At 35.6% G+C, this 10,822-nt stretch overlaps 1 protein-coding gene across 3 annotated transcripts in view; it reads left to right on the forward strand.

Moving 5' to 3' along the window:
- The window catches only part of CPQ (carboxypeptidase Q), a 580,759-nt gene that overhangs the window by 224,173 nt on the left and 345,764 nt on the right, over positions 1-10,822 (forward strand). The window lies entirely within an intron of this gene.

Genomic DNA, 10,822 nt, shown 5'->3' on the forward strand with positions numbered 1-10,822 from the left:
ACTGAACTGGTGAAATAGCATTCTGTGACTTTTGACTGAAATACTGATGTTTTTCTTCTAGGCTTTGTTGTCCGGTTTTAAGAGTTTTGTCCTGTCTTGAACTGTCAATAGGTTGATGTACCTACTATTTGAACAGAATATTAACCTGTTTCCAGGCTTTAAAATTTAAGCAAATTTCTTTACCAATTCAAAACTGCTTTTCTTGAAATTACCAGCTGAACTTGATATTGAAAGTAAGTTATATTATTTAAGAAATTGTGTGATTAATAAAAAGTTGGGGGGAAAGGAATGGAATATAACTGTAGACACCAGAGATAGTGTGAGAAAAGGTTAGTAAAGGGCAGAGGGTCAGACATAGAGGTAAATATATATATATATACACACACACACACACACACACACACACACGCACACACACACACATATATATGTGAAACTAGAGATGAAAAATTATTGATGATAACATACATGATTAAGCCACTATGCAGTATATTCTGGATGGGAAACTACTTTTTGTATGCTGTGACGATGATTAGGGGGTGAATGTACAATAATTAATTAAAAAAGGTTTTAGGAAAAAAATGCATATTTGATGACTGCAGTAAGCTATTATATAGCCCCAGCTAGGTGCTACTTTATGGTATGTTTGTTCTACTCACTGAGGTTTATGCCTAAAGTCAGACTTGTGTTCATGGATATGTATATATTAGCTGTGCTTCCTATTGGAAATATTCAGATTAATTAAGTTCATTAGCAAATCAATAAAATGGGGGGGAAAGGCATAGAAAGCAACCATGGATACCAGAGACAGTGTGGGAGGAAGGTGGGACATGGCAGAGGGTGAGAGATAGGGAATCAAGGATGGCAAAAAAAAGCAAAATATACTGGAAAAAAGAAATGGAAAATTATTTGTTGATGATAACACGTTTATTTATGTGTTTGATTGAACCAATATACAGTGTATTCTGAATGGGAAATCTCATTTTGTATGCTGTAATGATGTATAGTGAATGAATGTAAATAAATTTAAATAAAAATAAATAATAAAAAGATAAAAAAGCAAAAACATAATAGGTTAAACATCAAAATAATTTTATAATTACATCTCATTTATTTGAGCTTGTTAGAATAATTTTGTGTTACCACAGAAACCTTTCAAGTTTAAGGTAATAAAAATATCCTAAATCTTTGGAAGTTTACCTATGTCTTCCTTTAAATTTTATAAGACCTAAGCATTTCACTGCATCTAAGATCCATGTTTCATAAGACTTAAAATATGGATGGTAGCACATTTTCTGTGTAGTATCATTTTTAGTATTTCAGAAACATTTTTTTAAAAAGATAATATTCACCTTGATTAGAGAAAGAATGGGTACTATGTCTTATTTTTAGGTAGTAGCACTAGGCTTTTGATCCACTCTCACTGCCTTTATTCATCATTATTTTTAGTTTTCTATTAGCCTTTCTGATATTATTTGCAATAAAATGTAAGAAAACCTAATTAAATGTATAAATTTAGAGGTACATTAAGATTTTATCAAAATTATACTGTAGATAACATGACTATTTTCAGACACAAAATGAAAACAAATGAACTTGACAATAATATGTGAGAGATATTGAAATATTTTGCTGGTGTTGTATAATATGCAAGCATTTACATTTTTGAGATAGAATTAAAATAGAAAGGAAAAATTATCTATATCATAGTCATTTTTAATAAATGAATTTATATTTCAAGGTAATTTAACCTATGTTCTAATCTTGGTAAGCAATTTACAATAATTTGCTGTCTTGTTGATTTAACCTTTCAAATAATATGCAAAGGGTCACTAAATTTTTGTAGTATGTATAGATATTTATCCAAATGTGTTTTTGGTTAAGATGTGAAAATATTTGGGGAATAAATCCAATACTTATGCTTATTTACTTTATATAAAACGGAGTTTCTCATGAGTGACTATAAAAATTGGAGGAAGTGGAAAGCAAGAACTGGAATATAAACCAAATGTTTGTTTATGGGCTTTATTTAGAAATCCACATTAGTGACTCTGATAGTTGGGATATTAACCCAATAATTCCTTTTCTTTGAAGATTATTATTTTCATATATTCTTATGAGGCAATTCTCTTTGGAATACCCTAAGAGAAATATTACATTTGTGCCTAATAAATTCATTTTAATATACTAATCTAGGAAATTTGCATTTGGAAAGTACTTTATTACGGTATAGCTTTTTTTTTTGGAGAGGTTTTTGCTATACGGCACATGTGCTCGCCAGACAGACAAAGAGACAGAGAGACAGAAAGCGAGAAATCACCCCCCCAGAGGGGATGGCCACGCCGCAATCCCTTCTCCTCCATTCCCCTCTTGGGATCTTGGGCACGCACGCACATGCGCCCGACATGAGTTTAAGCCACTGGGTCCGGGACTCAAACCACGGTCGACTACGTGGGAGTCCAGCAACATAGCCATTACACTAACTGCTGGTCCCATGGTATAGCTTTTTTCACACAGATTTTTTTTTTTCTGTTCACACCAATTCCCTTTATTCCCAAATAAAAGCAACATCATAACTTGTCAGAACTTTGTCTGCATTCAAGATTTTTTGGCCCTGCACTGAGTTTTATACCATAGCTAAATTGCTTCCTAGCCACTCATCGTTAATTAAATTGAAATTATATTAATTTTTGAAAGAATGAAAAGCACCTATTGATGCATCTATTCACTAAACAGCATGTATTAATTTATAAGGCTATTTACTGAAAAAATAGGTATTATTCTATGTCTTATGCCTCATGCATATAATGAACTTGTCTTTTCAAAGTATTTGCTGTAAAATATTGCATGAGGGATCAAAATAGTCATATGATTGGAAGGCAGGATTTTTGTACGGAGGCAGATTGTTTGGAGTAGATTAAGTGCAAACAGGAAAATGGATAAAGACAGTTGAAGTAGAAAATGACATTGGTGTGAGAGATCCTTAGCTAATGAAGTCCTAGACAAGAGGTATGTGAGAGATATTGAAATATTTTGCTGGTATTGTACAGTATGCAAGCATTTACATTTTTGAGATAGAATTATAATAGGAAAAGTTATCTATATTATAGTCATTTTTAATAAATGAATTTATATTTCAATTTATATATCTCCACGATCTTCTGAAGAAATTTTAGTGCCTTAGAGTAACATCATTTGCTTAGTAGGGAAAAAAAAGGAAAGGTGGATATTGCTACTAGAAGAGCTAAGAGACAGGTTTTAATTATACACAATGCTGAGTCCCTCTAAAGGTTTTTTTCCTCAAACTGAGCAGGTGTCTAATTTTCTGAACATATGTTATTTTTTTCTCCTTATGAAAATGAAACAATGTTCTATTTTAAAGAAAGCCAAACAATTTATTATCAAATTTGACAGTGACTGGGGTCTTCAATCAATAGTAGAGTGAGAGATTTCTTCCTTTGATTTTTTTTTGGGTTAGACCAGAAGGATGTGGTTATGAAATAAGTTGTGATTTCTTTCTATTTATCTCCTACTCAGAAACCTCCAGTGGTCCTTCCTTTGGCACAATGATGGTAGACACTTCAGTGTGACAGGTGGAGGAAGTTTCTGGAAATCGACTCCAAGCTAAGCCTAACTTCTGCCACTTTCCAACTCTAGTTCTTCTCTGTAGTTGAAATACTCTAGGTATTTCTGATGGGAAGCAGAGAATAAAGTAAGGCTGGGAGGGAATGAGGCCTAGAGAGCTCTAAGAGAAATTACTACTACATCACTAAATTCAGGTGTGTCAAAGAACTCTGGTACTGTCTTTCCAAGGCACCTTCCCAAGATGAGAGAATGGTGCTTGTCTAGGTGACTGTGTTCAAATAACATGACATGTCTTGTTGCCAGGCTGTATAGATCAGGACTTTTTGATGCCAGGCTTACTGATCAGGACATATTTGGTGAGCTTATGTATTAGATTCTGGAAGGAGGATCCAATCCCAAAAGATAGGTAGGAATTAAATGAAGAGCTATCAGTCTTGTGTTCAGGGCTAGAACTGAATCCTTGAGGAAGTTACCAGAGAACATACATCATGTTCCATAGATTTCCATGGTATTCTGTAAGGGCTCTTGGTAGGTCAGAGCCTGTAAGTGAGTGGCTTTTAATTTTGACAGCCGGGCAGGGCAAGTTCTTTCAGGGACTGACATCTACCTTCTCTGGGTGTTTTCAGCATGATAAGAGACTTATTTATAGCACATACATTTAATTATTTCATCTCCTCCAATTAATTTACTTTAGACAAAGAAATGTCTATGTATTTATTTTTTTTTAGATCTTACCAAAGTATTAGGCACTCTTTGGATGAGTAATACATTTTTGGGGCATTATTCTGTTCAATTACTTCGTCAAAGCTGGTACCAAACAGTAAACCCAATTTCATACACATTAGGCTTTAATTTTAAAAAAAAATGGACAGAAAATAAATTGTCTGGTTTCCCTAAGCTCTATTCCCACCTGCTCAGTCCTCTCCACTTCCATCAATGGAATACAAAACCACAGTTTAGATTGGAGAGTGTAAAGATTGTAAATGCTGTGAAGGCAACTAAGTGCCTCTCTTTTTCTGATTATTTTGGAAATAACACATTTTTACTAGAACTGCTAGAAGCTGAAAAGCCAAAGACTTTTGGCACAATACTGTGAGGAGACTGGATGGATAGATGCTCCAGGAGAGCTTTCATTTAAAGTTGAGACATTTGGGCTACCTTGTCGGAGACAATCTATTCACTTTAGACAGGTTAGTTACTAGATACGAAATTCTTGAAAACCGGAATAGGGTCTTCATGATCTTTTGTAACATTTCTAGTGCTGAGGGTTAATGAATGAAAAAGTAAGAATCTGAATTTAAATGTTTTCATGTTTAGCTAAATCTTATTTTAATAAACGGCTTTTTGAATCACTGTTCTTTCATTCATTCAGTAGACTTTTACTGAACACCTGCTATCTGTCTGTTGGGGTGCAGGTGCTGTTGATAACAGGAATGAGTAAGACATAGTTGCTGACATCAAGGGCTCACTGTACTCACTGGCATCCTGTGATGCACTGCTGGAATAAAAAGACAAAAGACAAATCCTGGGCCAACGGGGGGAATAGTGGTTAAGGCATTGAACTCCCATGTGGTTGACTGCAGTCTGAATCCCAGATCTGGTTACCTAAAATGCATGCTGAGTGCGTGCATGTGTGTGTGTGTGCCCAAAATCATGAGAGGAGAATGGAAGAGAAGGGATTGTAGTATGGCCATCCCCCTGGGGGATGATTTCTCACTTTTTGTCTCTGTCTCTCCCATGAGCGCACGTGCCCTATAGCAAAAGTCTCTCAGAAAAAAAAAAAAGAAAAACAGACAAGTCCTTAAGCAACTGATGTGTGGATTTTTAAAAAAGTAGTATACTCATACAAAAGAATATTATTTGGCAATAAAAATGAATAAACGATGCCTGCTAAAATATGAACGAACACCAAAGTAAGTTAAAAAAGTCAACATATTTTTTATGTTTCCATTTATATAAAATATACAGAATAGGCAAATCCACAGAGGCAAAAGCTAGGTAAGTAGTTGCCAGGAGCTGAGGAAAGGTCATAGATGGGAAGTGGGTACTAATGGTACAGTGTTTGTTCTAAGGGTGATGAAAATGTTCCAAAATTCATTGTGATGTTGACTGCATAACTCTATGAATATACTGCAATACTTTGAATGGTACGCTTTATCTTTTTAATTTTTAATTTTTTTTTTTAGAGATTTTTGCTATATAAGTCATGCTCTCACCATAGAGACAGAGAAAGACAGAGACACAGAAAGTGAGAAATCACCCCTGAGGGGAGAATAGAGCAGGGATTGTAGAGTGGCTCTATTCTCTTCTCGGGATCCTGGGCATGCATGCACATGCGCCAGGCATGAGTTTTAAGCTGCTGGGTCCTGGACTCCAACAGCGGTCCACTACATGGGTGTCTAGGGACATATGTTGGTCCTGAATGGTATACTTTAAATGGGTAAATTGTATGATATGTGAGTTTAATCTTAAAACTGTTACAAAAGAAGGGAGAGAGAGAGAGAAATATAAGTAGATAGATCTTTCAAAAAATTTGCTAATTATGAGAAGTAGGAAAATAATAAAAATATGTTTTATTTTTATATTGGTTATTAATTTTAATAGCTTATTTCTTTTATGAGAGAGGAGGACACAGAGAGAGAGCGGCAACTTCAACAGTGTCTTTCTTTACACCACAATTATACCCCCGGCCCTAGCCAGCCAGGATCATGGGCATGCGTGTGTGAACCTGGCATGCACAGGGAGACCTCGAGACGCAAACTCACAAACTTCCATAATACCTCAGCATCATGGAACATTATGACACGACTGCGCTACCTCAGCTAGTTTGCTTGTCTAATTAACACAACAGTTTCAAGTGTATGTTCTCATTTCATCCTCATGCCATTGCTGTGATTTCATCAAATTACTTAGCAAAACCTGTTGATTCTATTTTTAAAATACATTTCAAATTTAGCTACTTCTTCTACTATGAAACCAGGCCAGGCCATCATCATCTTTGTTGAGGTTTTTTTTCCAACTGGTTTTATCACTTTTAAATTTGTCTCTCTTCTATTCCATAACTGCAAGAGCTACATATTTTTCCTATGAAAATTCTATTTTGGCTCCATACAGATCCTCCTGCCTTGAAAGATTGTTGTCACACAGTAAACCTTTAAATTATACCTAAAAATTCATTCAGCAAATGTTTGAGGGCTTGCTATTTGCCAGATATCATTCTTCCATGGATGGTAAAACAAATTGTCCACATTTTTTAGCTCTTGAGTTTTACAGTTTAAAAAATCTTTTTAACTCAGCAAGTAAAATGTGTATGTATTTATGATGTACAACATGATGCTTTGATGTATCTGTACATTGTGGAATGACTAAATAAGGCTATTTAACATATCCATGGTCTCACATATTTTGTTTTTGGTGATAAGAACACTTAAAATCTATTTTCTTAGCAATTTTCAACTATATAATATGTTGTTCTTAACAGGGAGTTATCATGATGTACAATAGATCTCTTGAACTTATTTCATCTACCTAAAATTTCATATCCTTTGACCAATATCTCCCCAACCTCCCTATACCTCCAGGCACAGGTAACCATAATTTTACTCTTTGTTTCTAAGATTTGAGGTTTTTAGATTCCACATATAGGTGAGATCATGCGGTATTTGTCTTCCTGTGGTTGGCTTATTTTACTTAACATAATGTCTTCCTGGTTTACCCACATTGTCACAAAGGATAAGGTTTCCTTCTTTTCAAAGCCTGAATAGTAATTTCATTGTGTGTGTGTGTGTGTTTACATAAGTAATTCCATTGCGTGTGTGTATGTGTTTACATATGTTCATCCGTTTGCCTATCCATGAACAGTATGTTGATTCCATAGCTTGACTATTATGAATATTGCTGCAATGAATATGGGAGTGCAGATATCTCTTTAACATACTGATTTCAGATCCTTTGAATATGTACCCAGTAATGGGATTGCTGGATCATATGGCAGTACTACTTTTAATTTGCCAGAGTTTATGTGCTTGCTAGGTAAAGACAGAGAAAGAGGGAGAGGGTAAAAGTGGAATATGATCACCCTTCAGTCTCTTCTCTATTTCTTCATCCTCTCAAGATTTTGGGCATGAACACACATATGCCTAGCATATTGTTCAAGCTGCTGAGAGCAGGATTTGATGTTGGGTCTGGCTCCCTTAAGCACTGCACTATAGGGTTGGCTCTTATTTTGTAATTTTTAAAGAATCTCCATATTGTTTTCCATAAGGGCTATACTCATTTACATTTTCAACAGCATACTAGGGTTCCTTTTTGTTTTTGTCACATGAACACAAGCTCTCTTTCTTTAATATGGCACTGAAGACCCTGCGTGGTAAAGTCCTGCCTTTACCTCAAACGTTGTCTCACACTCCTCTTCACCATTTCTGACTGTGCTCCTCACAGTGATCTTTCTTCAGTTCCTCAGAAGAGTTTTCCTGCCTTAGGGCTTTTCCACATTCAGGGACTTCTGCAAGGAGTACTCTTGACTCCATTCTTCTTCTCCACAACTCATTAGCATAAAGTTGTTCAGTTCTCAGTTTCAATGACTTCTCAGCCAGGCCTTCCATGATGATCTAATATAAAGCACGTTCATGTCTCCATTTTCCTTCAGTGAATTAGGAATGACAGAAGACCCCAAATAACGTTTTTCACAAGATAGGGGTTTCTTTCTATGTCATGGTAAAATTCTAGGTAGCTGTACTCCAGGATGTTAGGAACCCAGACTCGTCTTCTTCAGATATTCCTTTCAGACATACTTCATGGTCCAAGGCAGTATCTTCCATCTGCATTCAATTGACCAGGAAAGAGTAAAAACATGCTTCTTTTATTAAGTAATGTGGCCACATCTAGGTACAGAGAAGTTGGAAATGAGGTTTTCCTTTTCTTTTAGTCATATTACCAATAAAATTAAAATGTTTAATTACTGAGAAAGATGGAAAAATGAGTGAGGTGAAGACAGAGAAGGAACAGTGTCCCCACATGTTACATTCATGGTAGAAATGGACTCTTTTCCATTATTTTATCACATGGCATTTTCTTTATGATGACACACAATAACTTCCATGTAAGGAATTTGTGCTTCTCCTGACTTTTCCTATTACACACTCTGAGTCTTGTGTCTGATTATGTTCACTCTCTGCTTTGTTTAGCAGGCCGTTTGTAACTAAATTTATGGTCATCTCCAGCCACTGTATACTATATGACATACATTTTTTTTCCTGTAAAACCAACCATGGCATTATTTTATTTCTGTATTTAATGAAGATAATAACAGTAACTATATCATAGCACTGTTGAGATAATCAAATGAATTAATATAAATAAAGCATTTTGAACAGAGTATGGAACATTAAAAGACCTATTTAAGTGTTAGTTCATTATTATTATTATTATTGTTGTAATTAAATCTTTACTGAAGTGACCATCAAATAAGCATGCTTAGAAAGTCTTACTAACACTTTTAAACTAGGTTAAATGAAGAGAAAAAAAATATGTCTAAGGACCACTCAGCACCAATTACTCAATGTCTACATGTTGCAATCCGTGTGGCAGCTAGTAAATGCATTGTGCTGTGTGGTAATAAGAAACTTCAACAAGGTCCCAGAAAAATGAAATAATGTATATGTTTATTTTGAAATGCATGAATGGTTTCTTCATAATATGCATTTTCCATAAACATTTTAAAGAACCCCCCTCCCTAATGTGTTAAAAATCTTAGTAGACGTAGCCTGTAAGACCTTAAAAATGAAGTTTCCTCTGTCTTCATATGTATTGTATTTAGGCATCTTGTGGATAGAAAGCATAGACAATTAACAGGATGAGAGTTTAATCACCAGAAGGATGGATCTTTCTGTTAGAGAAAGTCTCCTTCAGATAAGTCTGGATTTGAATGTGAGATCTACAACTAACCAAACTTGTGATGTAGGTATTACTGTACATATCAGTGTATTTACTTAAGGAAATGCCATATCACTATCACAGAGAGACACAAGGATTACAAAAATAATGCCTGTAAGGAGCTTTGCATGGTACTTGGCTAGAGTATATATATAAGAGTTATTTCTGTTATCATTAGTTTCATGCAAATGTTTTAAATGGAAGAACTACTATCTTTTACCACTTGGATTTATACTGAGTATATTTGTACCTCATTTTTATTTTTCCTTTAAATATTTGAAAGCCTACCTTACAATCTGGTGGAAATTCTGCAAAGGCTTAAGTCTTTGCTTTTTCATCATGAAGTTCTATAGGTTAGTGTTTTTTGTTTGTTTGTTTTTATTTTTGCCTTTTTCTAGAGGTTTTTGCAAATAGGGCGCATGTGCTTGCTAGAAAGACAGAGAGACAGAAAGCGAGAAATCACCCCCCAGGGGGGATGGCCATGCCGCAATCCCTTCTCCTCCATTCTCTTCTTGGGATCTTGGGCTCACATGCACACATGCCCAGCGTGAGTTTAGGCCACCGGGTCCGGGACTCGAACCATGGTTGACTGCATGGGAGTTCAGTGACATAGCCATTAGGCTAACTGCTGGGCCCTAGATTAGTGGTTTTCAGATATGGTTCAAGTATCACAAATGATCCACACAGATTTTGGGAACTATGCGAGCTTTGAGCTCCTAGAGCATTGATATTTCTATTACCATACCATTTTTGCTTAAATTTCTGGTATGAATTAATAAATTATTAATGTAGTTTAGTGGATGCCTGGTTTTCTTTAATTGCTAGCTAATCAAGAGCTCATAAAAAAACTTCCCATTCATTTTATTGAGTTCAGTGGTTGGGATAAATGGCCTGAGAGGCTCTTTACCCTGCCAAAGTGGTTCATGTACAATATGGTCAACTTAACTGAATTTGGAATACGGGAAAAGTATTGTACTATATGTTGTGGCAATATGAAGGGACAGTCCCTGTGGTGGCCATCTGTTGTTTGCTCCCAATATCCATTTTCCTTCTATCTGGGAACAACAGAATTTTCACAGTCCCAGACATATTTTTGGGTAGGATTGACTTCTTGACCCATGTTTAGGAGCTTTGCTTGGCTTAAGGTAGTCATCCCAGGCCAGCTCCATGGCTGTAGTATTGGAATCCAGAATGAGCATGTAACCCATGTGTTTTGAACAGATTTATCTGCTGGAATTTTGAAAAATGAAGTTTCCTCTGTTTTTACCGTGAGAACTGCTGGTAGACACAGTCTCTCTTTCCC

The sequence above is a fragment of the Tupaia chinensis genome, unplaced genomic scaffold, assembly GCF_000334495.1.
Source record: "Tupaia chinensis unplaced genomic scaffold, TupChi_1.0 Scaffold138407_1, whole genome shotgun sequence".
Lineage (NCBI taxonomy): Eukaryota > Metazoa > Chordata > Mammalia > Scandentia > Tupaiidae > Tupaia > Tupaia belangeri.